This window comes from Arachis ipaensis, chromosome B8 (genome assembly GCF_059453495.1).
Source record: "Arachis ipaensis isolate K30076 ecotype BB chromosome B8, ASM5945349v1, whole genome shotgun sequence".
Classification (NCBI taxonomy): Eukaryota; Viridiplantae; Streptophyta; class Magnoliopsida; order Fabales; family Fabaceae; genus Arachis; species Arachis ipaensis.
The window spans coordinates 94,015,827-94,034,485 of NC_142443.1; the positions used below are offsets into that span (position 1 = coordinate 94,015,827).

Consider the following 18,659-nt stretch of genomic DNA (forward strand, 5'->3'; position numbering starts at 1 on the left):
GGCGAGTTTCACTAGCTTTTTTTTGTTAGTTTTAGTTGTTTTATTCACTTTCTTGAGCTTAAAGTAACCAAGAATGGTTAAATGAATAACAAAGCAATGAACCATCCAAACAGTATGATTTTTATGCAAATTTCATGAGTTTTTAGTTATATTACTTGAATGCTATGAATGGAAGATTCTCATGAAAATTTGCAAGACTTTGATGCAGTTGTTTGGATGATTTCAGGAAAGAAGAGGCTAGGCAAGGAAGCAACAAAAATCAATAAAGGAATCTTGAATATCACATGTGGAGTTTAAGTTCCAGTTTAAGCTTAAACTGGAACTTAAACGGCCAAAATCATGAAAGCTGAGGAAAGGGTGAAAGTGGCGTTTAACCTCCAGTTTAACCTTAAACTGGAAGTTAAACGCCAGAAATGGGAAATGCACCAGGGAGCCATTTCCACGTTTAAGCTCCAGTTTAACCTTAAACTGGAGCTTAAACGTGTTCGACCAAGTTTTCTCCTCCAGGGTTGCTTTCTCCATTTCTACGTTTAAGCTCCAGTTTAACCTTAAACTGGAGCTTAAACGTGTTCGACCTCCAGGGCTACCTTTCTCCGCTTCCACGTTTAAGCTCCAGTTTAACCTTAAACTGGAGCTTAAACGTGTTCGACCTCCAGGATGGCTTTCTCTATTTCCACGTTTAAGCTCCAGTTTAACCTTAAACTGGAGCTTAAACGTGTTCGACCTCCAGGGCTGCTTTTCCTATCTCCACGTTTAAGCTTCAGTTTAACCTTAAACTGAAGCTTAAACGTGTTCGACTACGTTACCCTCCAGGGCTGCCTTCTTCCATTTCCACGTTTAAGCTTCAGTTTAACCTTAAACTGAAGCTTAAACGTGCTTCCACAAAAAGGCATCACTGGAAGTGTCTGGCGTTTAAGCTGCAGTTTAAGCTTAAACTGCAACTTAAACGCCACTATTGGAAAAGGTTTCCGGGCCAAAAATATTGCAGTTTAAGTTAGCTTTTGAGCACAAACATTAACTTAAACTTACTCTGGTATGAAACCCAATTGAATATCATGGTTTATGGGATTGGGCCTGAAGGATTGATGAGTCTGGAATTTCAATTTGTTGAGTCATGTGTCATTATTTGATTATCACTAACTTGGCTCAATGAATGTTACAGAATGTGGATCAGCAGCCTCATCAAGATTATGGATCATAAACCCAAAGCAAAAGGAAAGCAGGGAGAGGCCTCAAAGCCCAAGAAACACAACAGAAGCTCAATATAGAAAGTGTATAAATAGGATAGAATTTAAGTTAGGAGAGAATTCTTTTACCTTTTCATTTTACTAGTTTTCATACCTTTGTGATTGAATTCAGAGCTATGACTCACTAAACCCCCTTTCATTGGGTTAGGGAGCTCTATTGTAATTCAATGAATCAATAATAGTTTATCTTCTTCTTCAATCTTTTCTCTTGAATTTTGTTAGAAAGCTTCTCGATCTAATTCCATTGGGTAGTTGTCTTGGGAAAGAAACTACCCATAATTGGAATCCTTCGGAACCTTGGGAAAGGAATGGAGGATTCATGCTAGAGAAGCTTTCTCACAGTGAATTGGATTGGGGTTTGGATGGATATTGTGACATGTAATCCTACCAAATTGTGGTTCATGAAATTGTGTGGTATAATCAGTGATCGAGCATCATCTCTTCTTATGAACATTTAAACCAAGGGATTGGGAATTTGTTTGTTTTTAGAGAGAATTGGTGAGCCAAGGGATTGGGATCCAATCATATAAGATTGCCAAGCAAAATTTAATGAACGCATTGGTTGAGGAAGAGATAAACATGTTTTGATTCGGAGATCTCAATATCTCCTATAACCCAATGAATTCCCCATCTCCGATTTCCACTTTCTCTTTACATTCTGCAACTCAATTCATGCAATCACCCCCATTCCCTTTTAATTTCAGCAATTTAGCTTCTGCTCTTTAATTCATGCAATTTAAGATTCCGCCATTTCAATTTCTTGCCATTTACGTTTCCCGCCAATTTTACATTCCGCAATCCTCATCTAATTCTTGATTCCGCTCAACTAGACACACTTCTAATCCGAATTGCTCATTCAACCAATCCTTGTGGGATTCGACCTCACTCTATTGTGAGTTTTTACTTGACGATAACCGGTGCACTTGCCGGAAGGAATTTTGCCGATCGTGCAATTTCCTAAATCGTGGCATAACTAGTTTATGCGCATCAAGTTTATGGCGCCGTTGCCGGGGATTGGTTTTCGATTGACAATTCTCAAATTGGAAGTTAACTAGATTGAGCATTTTTCTTGCTTTGTTAATTCAGTTCAAGTTACTTGTTGAATTCTTAATTTCTGCACTCTGTTACATGCTTTCTTTCTTTATGCCTTTAAATTCAAGCAACTAACTCACTGACTCACTAACTATTTGAATTAATTCCTCAACTACTCTAACCATACTCTTCCATTAACCAAGAGTATTTCACTTGTTTGTTGCCTGTGCTATGTTCTTGTATGACAGGTAGGAGAGGAGAGACATCAACCCCTCCATATACCGAACCAGAGAGGACCCTTCATAGACTTAGAAGGGAAGCAAGAGGGAAGAGAATACTGAGAGAAGAGGAATCTGAAGGAGAATCTGAGGACAATTTTGAGGAAGCTTTAGATCTCAACATGGATAGAGAAGTTCACAACCATGAGAGGGATGATGGAAACAACGCCATTCCTGAGAGGAGGGTTCTTGGTTCATACATAAACCCAACCTCTGGGAATTGTGGTAGCAGCATTCAGAAACCAACCATTCAGGCCAACAATTTTGAGCTCAAACCACAGCTAATATCACTTGTGGAGAATCATTGTTCATTTGATGGGAGTGCTAATGAAGACCCAAACCAACATCTCACAAAATTCCTGAGAATTTGCGACACTGTGAAGTCTAATGGAGTCCAGGAAGATGCCTATAAACTGCTTTTGTTCCCATTTTCACTTAGGGACAAGGCAGCTAAGTGGCTGGAATCATTCCCAAGGGGGAGCCTAACAACCTGGGATGAGGTGGAATGCAAGTTTCTGGCACGTTTCTACCCCCCACAAAAGGTCAATAGGCTTCGATCTGAGGTTCAGACTTTTAGACAACAAGATGTGGAAACTCTCTACGAGGCATGGGAGAGGTTCAAGGATTTGACAAGGAAATGCCCACCAGACATGTTCCATGACTGGGTGCAATTGCACATTTTCTATGATGGACTTTCTTATGAATCAAGGAAGGCTGTAGACCATTCATCAGGAGGTTCATTGAACAGGAAAAAGACTGTGGAAGAAGCCATTGAAGTGATTGAGACAGTGGCTGAGAATGAGTACTACTATGCATCAGAGAGACACAACACTAAGGGAGTCATGGAGCTGAACCATGTTGATACAATTCTAGCCCAAAACAAGGTGTTTGCCAAGCAACTAGCAGAGCTCACCAGGAAATTAGAAACAAAGCAAGTGGCTGCAATACACACACAAGATCAAGAGGAAGCAAGCACTGAAGGAGGTGATTGGGAAGAGGCCAATTATGTAGGAAATCAACAAAGGCAACCATATGATCCACATTCCAACACTTACAACCCAGGCTGGAAAAACCACCCAAACTTTGGGTGGGGAAACCAGCAAAACCAACATAACAAGTCCACATACCAAAACTCCAACCAAAGATCATATCAAGCCACACAAAACACTTACTCCCAACCATCATATCATGGCCAAAATAGTCAACCTACCCAACCTAATCCGAACCAACAATTTCAAGATCAATTGAACAGGATAGAAGGAAGGCTGGCAAACATGGGTCAGGACGTAAGTGAGTTGAAAATCTTTAGGGATGATGTGAGATCTACCTTAAGGAACCATGGTGAAAGACTAAAGAGGATGGAGTCTCAAGTAGGAGAGCTATCTCAACAAGCCCCCAAGTCAACTGCAGTGTTCCCTAGTGACACGGAAAAGAATCCTAAAGGGGAACAAAAGGGAGTGAGATGGGAAGACTGCAAGGCCATCACCATATTGAAGGAAGTCTCAGAAGAAGAAGGAATCAGACCCTCAGAACAGGAGCCAGAAATCTTGAAGGAAGGTTTGGAAGAAGCTAAGCAGGAAAGTGAAACTGATCAAGCCAAGGAACTGCAAAAAGGCACGATGGAAACATACCAACCAAAAGCACCATTTCCTCAGAGGTTAGGAGGAGGCGAAAAAGGGAAAACCTATTCAAGGTTTTTAGAGACATTTAAGTCTCTCCATATCAATATTCCCTTTCTTGAGATTCTCCAGCAGATGCCTACACATATCAAGTATTTAAAGGAATTGTTGAGCAAGAAAAGAGTTTTGAAGGGAGGACAAACGGTAACAATGAACAAAGAATACAGTGCCCTCATCAAGAAGGACACAGTCTCTAAGAAAACAGACCCAGGAAGTTTTCATATCCCCTGCATCATAGGGGAAACAAAAATTGACAGAGGATTCTGTGATCTAGGAGCTAGCATAAATGTGATGCCTCTAACTCTTATGAAGAGGCTACAACTGAATGAGGTGAGATCCACTGATGTAATCATACAACTGGCTGACAAAACTCAGAAGCAAGCTGAAGGGGTAGTTGAGAATGTGCTGGTGAAAGTGGGAGATTATTACTTCCCCACAGACTTTGTCATTTTGGACATGGAGGAAAGCTACTTACACCCTATCATTCTGGGCAGGCCATTTCTAGCCACTACTAGAGCGCTCATAGATGTAGAACAAGGAGAGCTAATTCTGAGAATACATGATGAACAGCTCATTTTCAAAGTTTTCAAACCTGCATCTGAGCCTGAACCAGAACCTGAAAAGCCTAAGGATGATAGTAGCCATCTGTGTTTGGAGGAAAGTAATCCAGCAGCTGAAACTCTAAAACAGTCCTTGGAAGGCAAACAAGAGTTGTAAGAGTTAAAGCCACAAGAATCAATGGAAACAAATCAGAAGGATCCTCCTGGCATAAGGGTCAATGGAGAAATCCTCAAGAGAAAGGGAAGAATGGTAGGGAAATTGCCAAGAGGGTGGAGAAACAAGAAAATTCCCACTGAAGGTTTTTCTCCGGGAGATAAAGTGATATCAAGTCATTATCTGCCAATCCCACCTAGCCTCAAAACCATTCCTTCCCAGCTCCCTCAAGTGTTCACAATCAGGAAAGTTCTTTCTATGGAACATTTAGAAGTCATGAAGGAATCAAATGGGGACGTTCTCATAGTGAGAGGAGAAGACATCAAGCACTACAATCCACCCTAACAAGGGACAACCGTCAAGCTAGTGACGTTAAAGAAGCGCTTCATGGGAGGCAACCCATGTTTTAGTATCCTTACTCTTTATTGTTTTGCTTTACATCTAATAAAGCATGGTTCTTATGCATGAACTTGAATCCTCAGGACAACTGTTGATAAAGTGCACTAAACATTGCATGTAAATTACAATTGGTCTCTAAGTTTGGTATGCCTGAAGGCACTCCCAAATCTTATTCAAATTGTATTCAATCTTTCATTCAAGGTGCACGACCAAACATTAAGTTTGGTGTTCCTTTTGAACACAGTTAATGAAAAGCAAGAAGTTCCTCTGGATTTAGAAATTCATGACAAGTATACCATTTGCATGTTTTAATACTTTGATTTCAATTACTTTAGGTAGTAAAATTGTTTAGGATCAAAGCGCCAAAGTGACTAGGATTTATTAGAATTATGCACATTCATTAAGGACAACCAACATGGATTTCATGTCATCAGGAGACATTACCAAACACTAAGTTTGGTGTCCAGTAATAAGTGTGCATACATACAAAGGTCACGGCTATAAGCTCAGGAAGTCAATCATTGATTTACAATTCAAAAAGAAGGAAAAACATGTACAAGTACTATTCATTATTCACATGACCGAAAAAAATGATAGCAAATTTGTTTGTTTGTGCAGGTACAAAAGGGAAGATAAGAATGGAGGAAAAAGACAAGGGGGAGGTACGGTGCTTGGTCAAAAAGGAAGTTCACAAGTCTTTGAAACTAGCACATGGGAAAAGGAAGTTCTGCATGAAAAGATAGCTACATGTACAACCTAATGCACTCAAAATACTTCCAAGAAAATGAAAAGCAATTCGTCCTTCTCCCTAATTCATATATTTACCATCAGGCCACCCTTCACAAATCACCCTAGCCGTCCATTTTTCACTTACGGGCACTATAAAGAACCACTTGGGGAACGAGTTCCACACCACCAAATCTCCTTCATGCACATTTTCTTTCATCATAGCATAACTATCTCTTGCCGAAAACAGCCTCACCACACTTCCAACAACACTTCTTGCTTCACCTTGTCAACTTTAGCTTGTCACTTACCAAAACTAAAGAACCAATGGCAGCCTCATCTAGCCACAAAAGAAGAAAAGACAAGCAGCCAATGGAGGAGAACAGGGAATTCGATGCATGGAGATACAAATCAGTTTTCCATGAGATTCAAGCCGAATGGATGAGACCTAAAACGGTACTAGCTGAGGTTCCCTTTGACCTTGAAAAGGATGAGTTCCCAGGTGTTTGGGAGAAGATCAAAAAGAGGAAGTGGGAGCTCCTGACTAAGCCAATCACTAAAATCAACATCAACCTAGTGAAAGAGTTTTATGCAAATGCAGTGAGGGAGGATTCAACCGTGAAACCCACATACAAAAGCTATGTGAGAGGGGTGGAAGTTGACTTCAGCCCCAAGGCAATCATGAAAACTCTTGGCCTGAAAAACATACGTTTCAGCCAAGCAAGTTATGAGGAAAGGATGATAGGAGAACCTGACTATACGACTATTGCAGAAGACCTTTGTGCCATCAGAGCTGAATGGGTGAGAAAAACAAGAGGGGCTCCAAGAGTCTTGAGAAGGGGAGACCTAACACCTGAAGCTAAAGGGTGGTATGCAATAGTTAGGAGATCCATCCTACCCACTGCAAACTCTTCAGAAATAGTCCCTAAAAGAGCCATCTTGCTACATTGCATTATGGTGGGAGGGGAGATCAAAGTTCATAAACTCATTGCTGAACAGATACAAGAGCTTAGTGAGAAAAGTGACCCTAAATCCTGGCTCCACTTCCCTAGCACCATCATTAGACTATGCATCGATGCCCAAGTACCACTTGAAGATGAAAGACCGAATTGGCTATATCCTGGATTGGCCATAACTGCGTACAGAATGACTCTTGGCCCAATTGCTCCAAGACATACAAAAAGAAGAAATGAAGAAGGGCAACAAGCAGAAGCAGAGCAAGAAGCAGAGCAAGAAGGACAAGAAGGAGAGGACGGAGAAGAAGAGCAAGAAGAGCAAGGAATTCCAGAAAGAAGACAACAAATTCCCAGAGACCCCATGGATATGAGCAGAATGCAGGAAATCATAGAAGGAATGTCTCAACAATACATGAGGTCTCAGGAGAGACAAGAGGACTTTCACCTAAAAATGATGGATATGCAAAGGAACTTTGAATCAAGATTCTTAGATCTGCAAAGGGAACAGAATTTACAATTACAGGAATCCTTCAGCCACATATGCCAACACCAAGATGCCAATGTCTTGGCAATCAAGGAAGCCACCACTTTACAGAATGCAAGATACTCAGTTCAAGCTGATTACAACATCAGTTCGCAAATCAAGCTTAACTACATAGGGGAACATTTACACAAGATGGACCCAGCATTCCCAGCTTTTGATGAGTATTTCAAAGGGAGGAAAGAAGGAGAAATAAACAAGGCAATGATCCTTGAAAAAGGAGTGGAAGAAACAATGAAAAAGGCTGGATTCTGGAAAAAGCTCATAAGAAAAGACAAAGGAAGTACAAGTGGTCAAAAAGGGGTAGGAAGCAAGAAGAAGCAGGATCCCAAGAATCAAGAAGAACCAAGCAATAAATGAGAGGTGGTCTCGTTCCTTAATAATCAAATGATAATTGGTGAATTGTCTTTATGAGCTTTCTTTCATTATAAGTCATTTAAGTTTTTAATGTGAAGTTTCTAGTATGTTTGTCTGTTTATTGCTTTGAATAAAGTGAATGCCTAGATGTTTGGATATAACTTCACCTTCTTAAACAAATGCTTGCCATGCTTGTTCTGTTTCCAAAAATAAAAGAAAAGTTTGAACAAAAGTAACTTGGCTCAATTAGTGACAAATCAAGTAGAATTAAGTGGTGGTATGCATGCTTGATTGTTTAGTCAGATCACTGGAAATAGAGTGTAGAATTATCATTTTTTGTGTAGAAATTGAAAACTGTCTATGGGTCTTGATGAATAAATGTCTTTGGCCATGAAAAAGAAAGAAAAAGAAGAAGAAAAAGCCACTGAAAAAGGGCAACCAAAAAGCAAAAAAAAAAAATTGAGAAAATAAGCTAGGCATCAATGGTTTGAACTTCTGAGACAAATGCCTGTGGTGTTTATGTATTAAGGATATGCTTGGATGAATAGGTTCTGAGGAGTGTTTCAACACTTGGTAATTTGGGTTAACTAACCCGGGATTATCAACCAAAAATCCATTATCAAGAGCAACCTAAATGCAAAACATTTAGTCACACAAAGAGGTGCTGGGCACCAATGTCTCAAGAAGAAATGTGAACTAAAATGCCTGGAGTGGATATGTGTAGTGCACTGATAAGAAAAAGAAAATGCCAAAGGCTTGTGCAACACATGACACTAAGCAAACAAGGAGAAAAGGAGCTCTAAGAAAAAGAAAAGAAAAACAAAGAAGAGAAAAGTGCCAAGGACATAAGAATAACAAGAGGCCATAGCAGTGTTTGATGGATGCAATGAAAAAGTGATAATCTTACCTGATAAGAATGAAAAAGTGATGCTGCAACTTTCTGCATAAAACCCTTCTGATGAACTTCAAGTGCTTACTAATATAGCCAATGTAATTGCTTTCTGTTTCATACTTTCTTCTCAAATAACTCAGGACTTGCTTAGGGACAAGCAAGTATTAAGTTTGGTGTTGTGATGCCAAGGCATCTTAGGCGAGTTTCACTAGCTTTTTTTTGTTAGTTTTAGTTGTTTTATGCACTTTCTTGAGCTTAAAGTAACCAAGAATGGTTAAATGAATAACAAAGCAATGAACCATCCAAACAGTATGATTTTTATGCAAATTTCATGAGTTTTTAGTTATATTTCTTGAATGCTATGAATGGAAGATTCTCATGAAAATTTGCAAGACTTTGATGCAGTTGTTTGGATGATTTCAGGAAAGAATAGGCTAGGCAAGGAAGCAACAAAAATCAATAAAGGAAGCTTGAATATCACATGTGGAGTTTAAGTTCTAGTTTAAGCTTAAACTGGAACTTAAACGGCCAAAATCATGAAAGCTGAGGAAAGGGTGAAAGTGGCGTTTAACCTCCAGTTTAACCTTAAACAGGAAGTTAAACGCCAGAAATGGGAAATGCACCAGGGAGCCATTTCCACGTTTAAGCTCCAGTTTAACCTTAAACTGGAGCTTAAACGTGTTCGACCTCCAGGGCTACCTTTCTCTGCTTCCACGTTTAAGCTCCAGTTTAACCTTAAACTGGAGCTTAAACGTGTTTGACCTCCAGGATGGCTTTCTCTATTTCCACGTTTAAGCTCCAGTTTAACCTTAAACTGGAGCTTAAACGTGTTCGACCTCCAGGGCTGCTTTTCCTATCTCCACGTTTAAGCTTCAGTTTAACCTTAAACTGAAGCTTAAACGTGTTCGACTACGTTACCCTCCAGGGCTGCCTTCTTCCATTTCCACGTTTAAGCTTCAGTTTAACCTTAAACTGAAGCTTAAACGTGCTTCCACAAAAAGGCATCACTGGAAGTGTCTGGCGTTTAAGCTGCAGTTTAAGCTTAAACTGCAACTTAAACGCCACTATTGGAAAAGGTTTCCGGGCCAAAAATATTGCAGTTTAAGTTAGCTTTTGAGCACAAACATTAACTTAAACTTACTCTGGTATGAAACCCAATTGAATATCATGGTTTATGGGATTGGGCCTGAAGGATTGATGAGTCTGGAATTTCAATTTGTTGAGTCATGTGTCATTACTTGATTATCACTTAGTTGGCTCAATGAATGTTACAGAATGTGGATCAGCAGCCTCATCAAGATTATGGATCATAAACCCAAAGCAAAAGGAAAGCAGGGAGAGGCCTCAAAGCCCAAGAAACACAACAGAAGCTCAATATAGAAAGTGTATAAATAGGATAGAATTTAAGTTAGGAGAGAATTCTTTTACCTTTTCATTTTACTAGTTTTCATACCTTTGTGATTGAATTCAGAGCTATGACTCACTAAACCCCCTTTCATTGGGTTAGGGAGCTCTATTTTAATTCAATGAATCAATAATAGTTTATCTTCTTCTTCAATCTTTTCTCTTGAATTTTGTTAGAAAGCTTCTCGATCTAATTCCATTGGGTAGTTGTCTTGGGAAAGAAACTACCCATAATTGGAATCCTTCGGAACCTTGGGAAAGGAATGGAGGATTCATGCTAGAGAAGCTTTCTCACAGTGAATTGGATTGGGGTTTGGATGGATATTGTGACATGTAATCCTACCAAATTGTGGTTCATGAAACTGTGTGGTATAATCAGTGATCGAGCATCATCTCTTCTTATGAACATTTAAACCAAGGGATTGGGAATTTGTTTGTTTTTAGAGAGAATTGGTGAGCCAAGGGATTGGGATCCAATCATATAAGATTGCCAAGCAAAATTTAATGAACGCATTGGTTGAGGAAGAGATAAACATGTTTTGATTCGGAGATCTCAATATCTCCTATAACCCAATGAATTCCCCATCTCCGATTTCCACTTTCTCTTTACATTCTGCAACTCAATTCATGCAATCACCCCCATTCCCTTTTAATTTCAGCAATTTAGCTTCTGCTCTTTAATTCATGCAATTTAAGATTCCGCCATTTCAATTTCTTGCCATTTACGTTTCCCGCCAATTTTACATTCCGCAATCCTCATCTAATTCTTGATTCCGCTCAACTAGACACACTTCTAATCCGAATTGCTCATTCAACCAATCCTTGTGGGATTCGACCTCACTCTATTGTGAGTTTTTACTTGACGATAACCGGTGCACTTGCCGGAAGGAATTTTGCTGATCGTGCAATTTCCTAAATCATGGCATAACTAGTTTATGCGCATCAGTAACGTATGACAAATTTTATATCAATTCGAAGCCCCAGATGTTAGCTTTCCAACGCAACTAGAACCGCCTCATTTGGACCTCTGTAGCTCAAGTTATGGTAGACTAAGTACGAAGAGGTCAGGCTTGATAGCTTTCCGGTTCCTTCATTTCTTCATGTGTTCTCCCACTTTGCATGCTTTTCTCCTCACTCCTTCCGTCCGATACTTGCCTTATGAACCTGAAATCACTCAGCAAGCACATCAAGGCATCAAATGGAATTAAAGTGAATTAAAATCACCAATTTTAGGGCCTAAAAAGTATGTTTTCACATTTAAGCACAAATCAAGGGAGAATTGCAAAACCATGCTATTTCATTGAATAAATATGGGAAAAGGTGATAAAATCTCCCAAATTAAGCACATGATAAATCACAAAATTGGGGTTTATCACTCTTTCAAATACATTTTGGTAGCAGTGGAGTATGTCTCAAAGTGGGTGAAGCAATAGCCACAACCACATGTGATGCACAAATTGTCCTTTAATTCCTAAAGAAGCACATTTTCACTAGATATGGAGTGCCTAATGGACTTGTTAGTGATGGTGGCAGTCATTTCTATAATAAATAGATGGAGAAACTACTTCAAAAATATGGGTGATGCATAAAGTAGCCATACCTTATCACCCACAGACTAATGGCCAAGCAAAACTTGCAAATAGGGATTTGAAAAGGATTTTAGAGAAGACTGTGGGAGCCACCAGAAAAGATTGGGCCAGAAAGCTAGAAGATGCACTCTGGGCATATAGGACAACATTTAAAACTCCTATTGGAAAGTCCCCTTTTCAGCTGTCATATGGAAAATCTTGTCACCTCCCTGTAGAGCTTGAGCATAAAGCTTTCTGGGCCACTAAACTCCTCAACCTTGATTCTCAAGCAGCAGGGGAAAAGAGGCTACTGCAACTAAATGAGTTGGATGAGTTTAGGCTAGAAGCTTATGAAAATGCTAAGATAAACAAGGAAAAAGCTAAGAGGTGGCATGACAAGAAGATCTCAAGGAAGGAGTTCAAACCAGGACAGCAAGTACTCTTATATAACTCCAGGCTCAAAGTCTTCCCTGGTAAACTCAAATCCAAATGGACTGGTCCTTATTTGGTAACAAAGGTTTTCCCTTATGGAAGCATTGAATTGCTAGATAAAGCAACAAAGAGCCATTTCACAGCAAACAGTCATAGGGCAAAACATTACTTGGGAGGCCAATGGGACAAAGAAAAGGAAGTTCAGAACCTGAGCTGAGAAAGAATGAAGGATGTCAAGCTATTGACATTAAAAGAGCGCTTGTTGGGAGGCAACCCAACTAGAGGTAGTTTTCTTTTCCAACTATTTCAATAAATAGGTTGAGTAGTCTTATCTGTATTGCAAGGAGCTAAGTTTGGTGTTGCACTCCAAAATAAATTAAGGGAGAATGAAGGATGCTAAGTTTGGTGTTCCACAAAAAAAAATCTCAATTGAAAACACATTTTCACCTTTTGCATAAATAGTTGCTAGCTCCAAGCAATCAGAAAAATTATTTAGCCATTGTTTGTTTTCTAGTTTTAGTTCTGTGACCTTCAGCAAAGGCACAAGGTGTCATATATATATATATATATATATATATGTGGTTGACTGGTTGCATAAGAAACATTAGCAAGGAACTAAGTTTGGTATTCACACACAAAAAATAAGTTCAAAAGCCTACAAGCAAATCTTGCATACTAACCAGCTGCCTAAGGGCTTCAGAAACAAGCAAATTTTAAGGATTATGCAGAAAAACATTCAATCTGTGATAAGGGTTCTGCATCATAATCCAAAGGAGGAACAACAAAGAGAAATAATGATGACAGAAGGAAAAGCTGAGAGGCATTCCCAACAGGTTGTATTGACATTTAATCCTTGTTGCTTTGAAGTATTTTAACTTGGGGATTCCTATATGTCTTGCTGAAGTGTTCAATTAGGTGCAAGTGTAAATGTTTGCTAAGAATGCAAGCCTGCATATTATGCTCGTCATAACTCATCAGCCTGAATTCTGTTTTGTTTCCCTTCTGCATAAATAAAAGAAAAATGTTTGAAACAAGAAAGTGATTGTCCAATGTTGTAGAAATTAGAATGAAATTCAATGGTGGTACTTGTCTGATTTAATGATTAGCTCAATAATAAATGCTGCATAATAAAAAGTTCTTTGAAGTGTGAATTGGTTTGCTGCCATAAAGTCTTTTATTAATGAATGTCCCTTGAGAATGAAGCAAAATAAGAAGAAAAAGAAAGAGAAAAGCCAAGAATTGGCAAAGAAACAAACAATAAGGCTAGACACCAATAGTTTGGACCATAGGACATATGCCTGTGGTATTTTTGTACTAGGATATGCTTGGACAAGTAGGTTCTGAGGAGTATTTCAAAACTTGGTGATGAACGGAAACTTATCTCTCAACAAATTTTCCTCGGCAAGTATACCGAATTGTCGTCAAGTAAAAACTCACAATAGAGTGAGGTCGAATCCCACAGGGATTGATTGGTCAATCAACTTTAATTAAAGGAATGTTCTAGTTGAGCAAAGCAGAATTTAATGTGAGAGTTGCAGGAAATTAGATGGTAGCAAAGTAAATAACAGAAAATGTAAATACTGGAAATAAAGAGCTGAATGTAAATGGCAGAAGGTAAATTGCAGAATCTTAAATGGGGAATGGGGAATTTAGTATGAAAGTAAATTGCAGAAATTAAAGAGAATGGGTAAGATCAGAATGGGGGATTCATTGGGCTTAGGAGATGTTGCATTCTCCAGATCAAGTTCATTTTCATCTCTTCCTCAATCAATGCATTCATTGATCTCCTTGGCAATCTTAAGTGATTGAACTCCAATTCCTTAGTAATTCAATCTCTCAAATCTTGATCAATAGCCAATTCCTTGGTCTAATTGCTCATGAGAAGAGATGAAGTATGGTCACTGATTATACCACATGTATTTCCAAATCAAAGTGTTGGTAGGATTATATGTCACTATATCCATCCAAACCCCAATTTGGTCCAACATGAGAAAGCGTTTCTAGCATGATCTCTTCATTCCTCTTCCAAGGTTCCGAAGAGATCCAAGTATGAATAGCTTCTTTTCCAAGACAACTACCCAATTGGACGAAGATTGAAAGCTTTCTAGTAAAATCAAGAGAAAAGAAAGAAGAAGAATAATGAAAACTATTATTGATCCATCAAATTACAATAGAGCTCCCTAACCCAATGAAAGGGATTTAGTTGTTCATGGCTCTGGGAATGGAAAACAAAGATGGAGAATGCATTCTGAAAGTAAAACTAGAAGTTGCAGAGAAAGTAAAATTATACAAAGAGTAGTCCTCTCAATCCCCCAAAAGCTCCTCTCTAGTTCAAAACTACTCCTATATATACTACTCTTCTGATCTTCCAGTTGGCTCTTCAAGTCTTGGATATGGGCCTTTAGATCTTGAGTTGAAGCAGTTTGGAATTTTCAGTGGGCTCAGCTTTACTTGTAGAGAAAGTGTGAAGTAGGCATGGACTTTGGCTAGGACGTCAGTGGCGTTAACATTAAGTGAAAATGTGGGTTTGAGAACGTTAGTGACAATCACCTTTTGCACTAACATTCCTAGCCCAAGATGAGTTATGTTAACTTCAACGTTAGTGGCACTAACGTGACCACTAACGTTGCCTCTTGGTCCATCACGAGCGTTATCTGCATTTCCCTTTGCAAATAACGTTGCCCTTAGCCCCTTTTTCTCACGTTAGAGTCCACGTTAGTATAACTAACGTGGCTCTTAACGTGGGCATGCCTTAGCCTCGAGAGCGTTAGTGACACTCACCTTTGTCACTAACGCTCCAAACGCCCCTTCTCACATTAGTGCCCAACGTTAATTGTCTTAACGTGCCCACTAACGTGGTCATGATTGGCATCTCCAACGTTAGTGACAAAGGTGAGTGTCACTAACGTTGGCTCATCAATTCTTTCCTCCACGTTAGCTTCCACGTTAATGCACTTAACGTGGTAACTAACGTGGCTCATAGTGGCTTAGTCCAACGTTAGTGACAAAGGTGAGTGTCACTAACGTTGGCGATTCCTTGCTCCTTCCACGTTAGAGTTCACGTTAACCAAGTTAACGTGGCTCTTAACGTAGCCAATATGGGCTTAGTCCAACGTTAGTAACAAAGGTGAGTGTCACTAACATTGGCATTATCTTCCTCTTCCACGTTAGAGTTCACGTTAACTGAGTTAACGTGACTCTTAAGGTGGCCAATTTCCCTTTTGGAGCGTTAGTGGTACTTACTTTTACCACTAACGCTTGGAGCTTCCTTTTCTTCCACGTTAACTACCACGTTAATGTAGTTAACGTGGTAATTAACGTGGGCTATGATGGCTTCGAAGACGTTATTGGCAATCACTTTTCTCATTAACGTTGCAAGCTAGCTCCCATTCCACGTTAGTGGTCACGTTAGTTAGACTTAAGGTGGCTACTAGCATGGCTTTTCCTTGCTTCCTTTGTCCTGAAATTAAGAAAATAAAGTGCATCAAAGCTCTAATCCAAGTTATGAGTCATGCATCATCCAATTTGTCATTAAATTCATGTACAATTCTCATGAAATTATATAAAATTCACAATGTTTGCTTGAATCAAGATGTAAGTGAAATTCTACCCAAAACTTGCTTATTTCCTAAGAAAATGCATGAAACTACCCTAAAACAGTAAAGAAAAGGTCAGTGAAACTGGCTAAAGTTAACCCAAGTCACATAGAGCCTTTTCCACTATGATTTTCCCTATGATGCAAGGGATCTGGAAACTTCCAGGGTCCTTCAATTTCTGGGGTAGTTTGTGTTGAATGATGGCACTACATTCTTCGGTTAGTATCACGGTCTCATTGCTCTTCCAGCTTCTCTTCTTAGTCATTAATTCCTTTAAAAACTTGGCATAGAGTGGCATTTGCTCTATTACTTCAGCAAAGGGTATGTTGATTTGTAGTTTCTTGAAGATTTCCAAAAATCTCAAGAACTGGTTGTCGTCCCCCTTCTTCTTTATTTGCTGAGGGAATGGAGCTTTTGGGACGTCTGGCTTTAGTATTTCTCCTTTTTGCTGTGAACTGGGAATGGGAATTTGGACTCTGTCTCGCTCCTTTTCCTTTTCATTTGAGTTCTTCTCTTGTGAATTCTTGGGAATTTCCTTCAATTCCTTCCCACTTCTGAGGGTGATAGCCTAACATTCTGCTCTTGGATTTGGATCAGTGTTGCTGCACAGGTTATGACTGGGAATTTGCTTGAATAGGTAGCCAATTTGTGTCTCAAGTTTCTTGATGGCAGCATCTTGATTCTGCATATTGGACCGTACTTCCTCTCAGAATACTTTACTATCCTGGACTTTCTTACATATGCCTTCAAGTAGAGTCTCAATCCTTGATAGTCTTTCTTTCGATGATGGTGAGTTGAGATTGGAGGGATGAGAAGAGCCATTTTGGCTATGGTATGGATGTTGAGGTGTGTTGTTAAGTGGGTGCTGATATGATCTCTGTGTGGAATGTTGGTGAGCCGCATGGTTGTTGGGGTTGTGATGTCTCTGATCTTGGCTTTGGTATTGTTGGTTTCCCCACCCAAAGTTTGGGTGATTCCTCCAACCAGGATTATACATTTTGGAGTATGGGTCATGGTTCTGCCTAGGTGAAGTTCCAATGTAGTTGGCTTGCTCCTGACTACCCTTGGCTTCTTCATTCACTCCTTCTTGAGTTGCTACTGAAGTGGTGATTGCTGCTACTTGATTCCTCTCCATCTTCTTGGTAAGGTTAGCAAACTGCTTGGTAATCATCTTGTTTTGAGCTAGCAGTGCATCCACATTGTTCAGCTCCATCACTCCTCTAGTGTTGCCTCTTTCAGAAGCATAGAAGTAGTCATTCTCAGCTACAATCTCAATGACATCTATGGCTTTTTCAATGGTCTTCTTTTTGTTCAGAGATCTCCCGGATGAATGGTCTACTGCCTTCTTTGATTCATAAGAAAGATCTTCATAGAAAATGTGTAGCTGTACCCATTCATTGAACATATCTGGTGGGCATCTTCTTGTCAGATCCTTAAACCTCTCCCATGCTTCGTAGAGAGTCTCACTATCTTGTTGCCTGAAAGTTTAAACATCAGCTCTCAACCTGTTGATTCTTTGAGGAGGATATAATCTTGCCAAGAATTTGTTCACCACATCTTCCCAGGTTGTTAAGCTTTCCTTCGGAAAGGATTCCAGCCATTTAGATGCCTTGTCCTTGAGTGAGAAGGGGAATAGAAGCAGTCTGTAGGTGTCAGGATGAACACCATTAGACTTCACAGTATCACATATCCGCAGGAAGGTGGTTAGATGTTGATTGGGATCTTCTTGCACACTTCCTCCGAATGAACAGTTGTTCTGAACAACGGTGATGAGCTGTGGCTTTAGTTCAAAGTTGTTGGCATGTATGGTTCGCTTTTGGATGCTACTTCCACAGTTTCCTGGGTTTGGATTGATGTAGGATCCCAGAACTCTTCTCTCTTGCCCAGCATGATGCACTGGGCCTTCTCTGCCATGGTTGTGAGCCTCTTCTTCATGATGGTTCTCCATATTCTCATCCATGTCTGGTTCAAAATACTCCTCTTCTTCCTTCGTACCAACTACTCTCTTTCCTCTTGCTTCCCTCCTTAATCTAAGGAAGGTCCTCTCAGGTTCAGAATCAAAGGAAGTTGAAGCACTGCTTCTTTTACCTGTCATACAACCCACAAATCACAAGCAAGAAAGATAGATGCAGACAGCATTCACTGCAGAAATACTGTTAGTGTGAGTGATGCAATATATCAAACAGTTAGTGGGTTAGTGAACTGAATTGTAAACAACTAAGAAAAGGGTAGCGGAAAGGAAGAAAACAGCTAAACTGAAAGTGAATTACTCAAATAAAATCAAACAAAATAAAAAAATGCTCAATCTAGTTATCCACCAATTTAATCATTGTTGATGCAAAATCAATCCCCGGCAACAACGCCATAAACTTGATGCACGGAAACTTATCTCTCAACAAATTTTTCTCGGCAAGTATACCGAATTGTCGTCAAATAAAAACATACAATAGAGTGAGGTCGAATCCCACAGGGATTGATTGGTCAATGAACTTTAATTAGAGGAATATTCTAGTTGAGCTAAGCAAAATTTAATGTGAGAGTTGCAGGAAATTAGATGGCGGGAAAGTAAATAATAGAAAATGTAAATACTAGAAATAAAGAGCTGAATGTAAATGGCGGAAGGTAAATTGCAGAATCTTAAATGGGGAATGGGGAATTTAGCATGAAAGTAAATTGCAAAAATTAAAGATAATGGGTAAGATCAGAAATGGGGGATCATTGGGCTTAGGAGATGTTGCATTCTCCGGATCAAGTTCATTTTCATCTCTTCCTCAATCAATGCATTCATTGATCTCCTTGGCAATATTAAGTGATTGAACTCCAATTCCTTGGTAATTC

The 18,659-nt window shown here is 39.5% G+C and overlaps 2 non-coding genes across 2 annotated transcripts; one reads left to right on the forward strand and one right to left on the reverse strand.

The window, feature by feature from the left end:
* Positions 1-3,105: 3,105 nt before the first annotated feature.
* Positions 3,106-3,209, reverse strand: LOC148548866 (small nucleolar RNA R71). Its single transcript, XR_015898900.1, has one exon. It is a non-coding gene; the product is annotated as a small nucleolar RNA R71 (small nucleolar RNA).
* Positions 3,210-17,221: 14,012 nt separating this feature from the next.
* On the forward strand, positions 17,222-17,328 carry LOC148548867 (small nucleolar RNA R71). Its single transcript, XR_015898089.1, has one exon. It is a non-coding gene; the product is annotated as a small nucleolar RNA R71 (small nucleolar RNA).
* Positions 17,329-18,659: the final 1,331 nt, after the last annotated feature.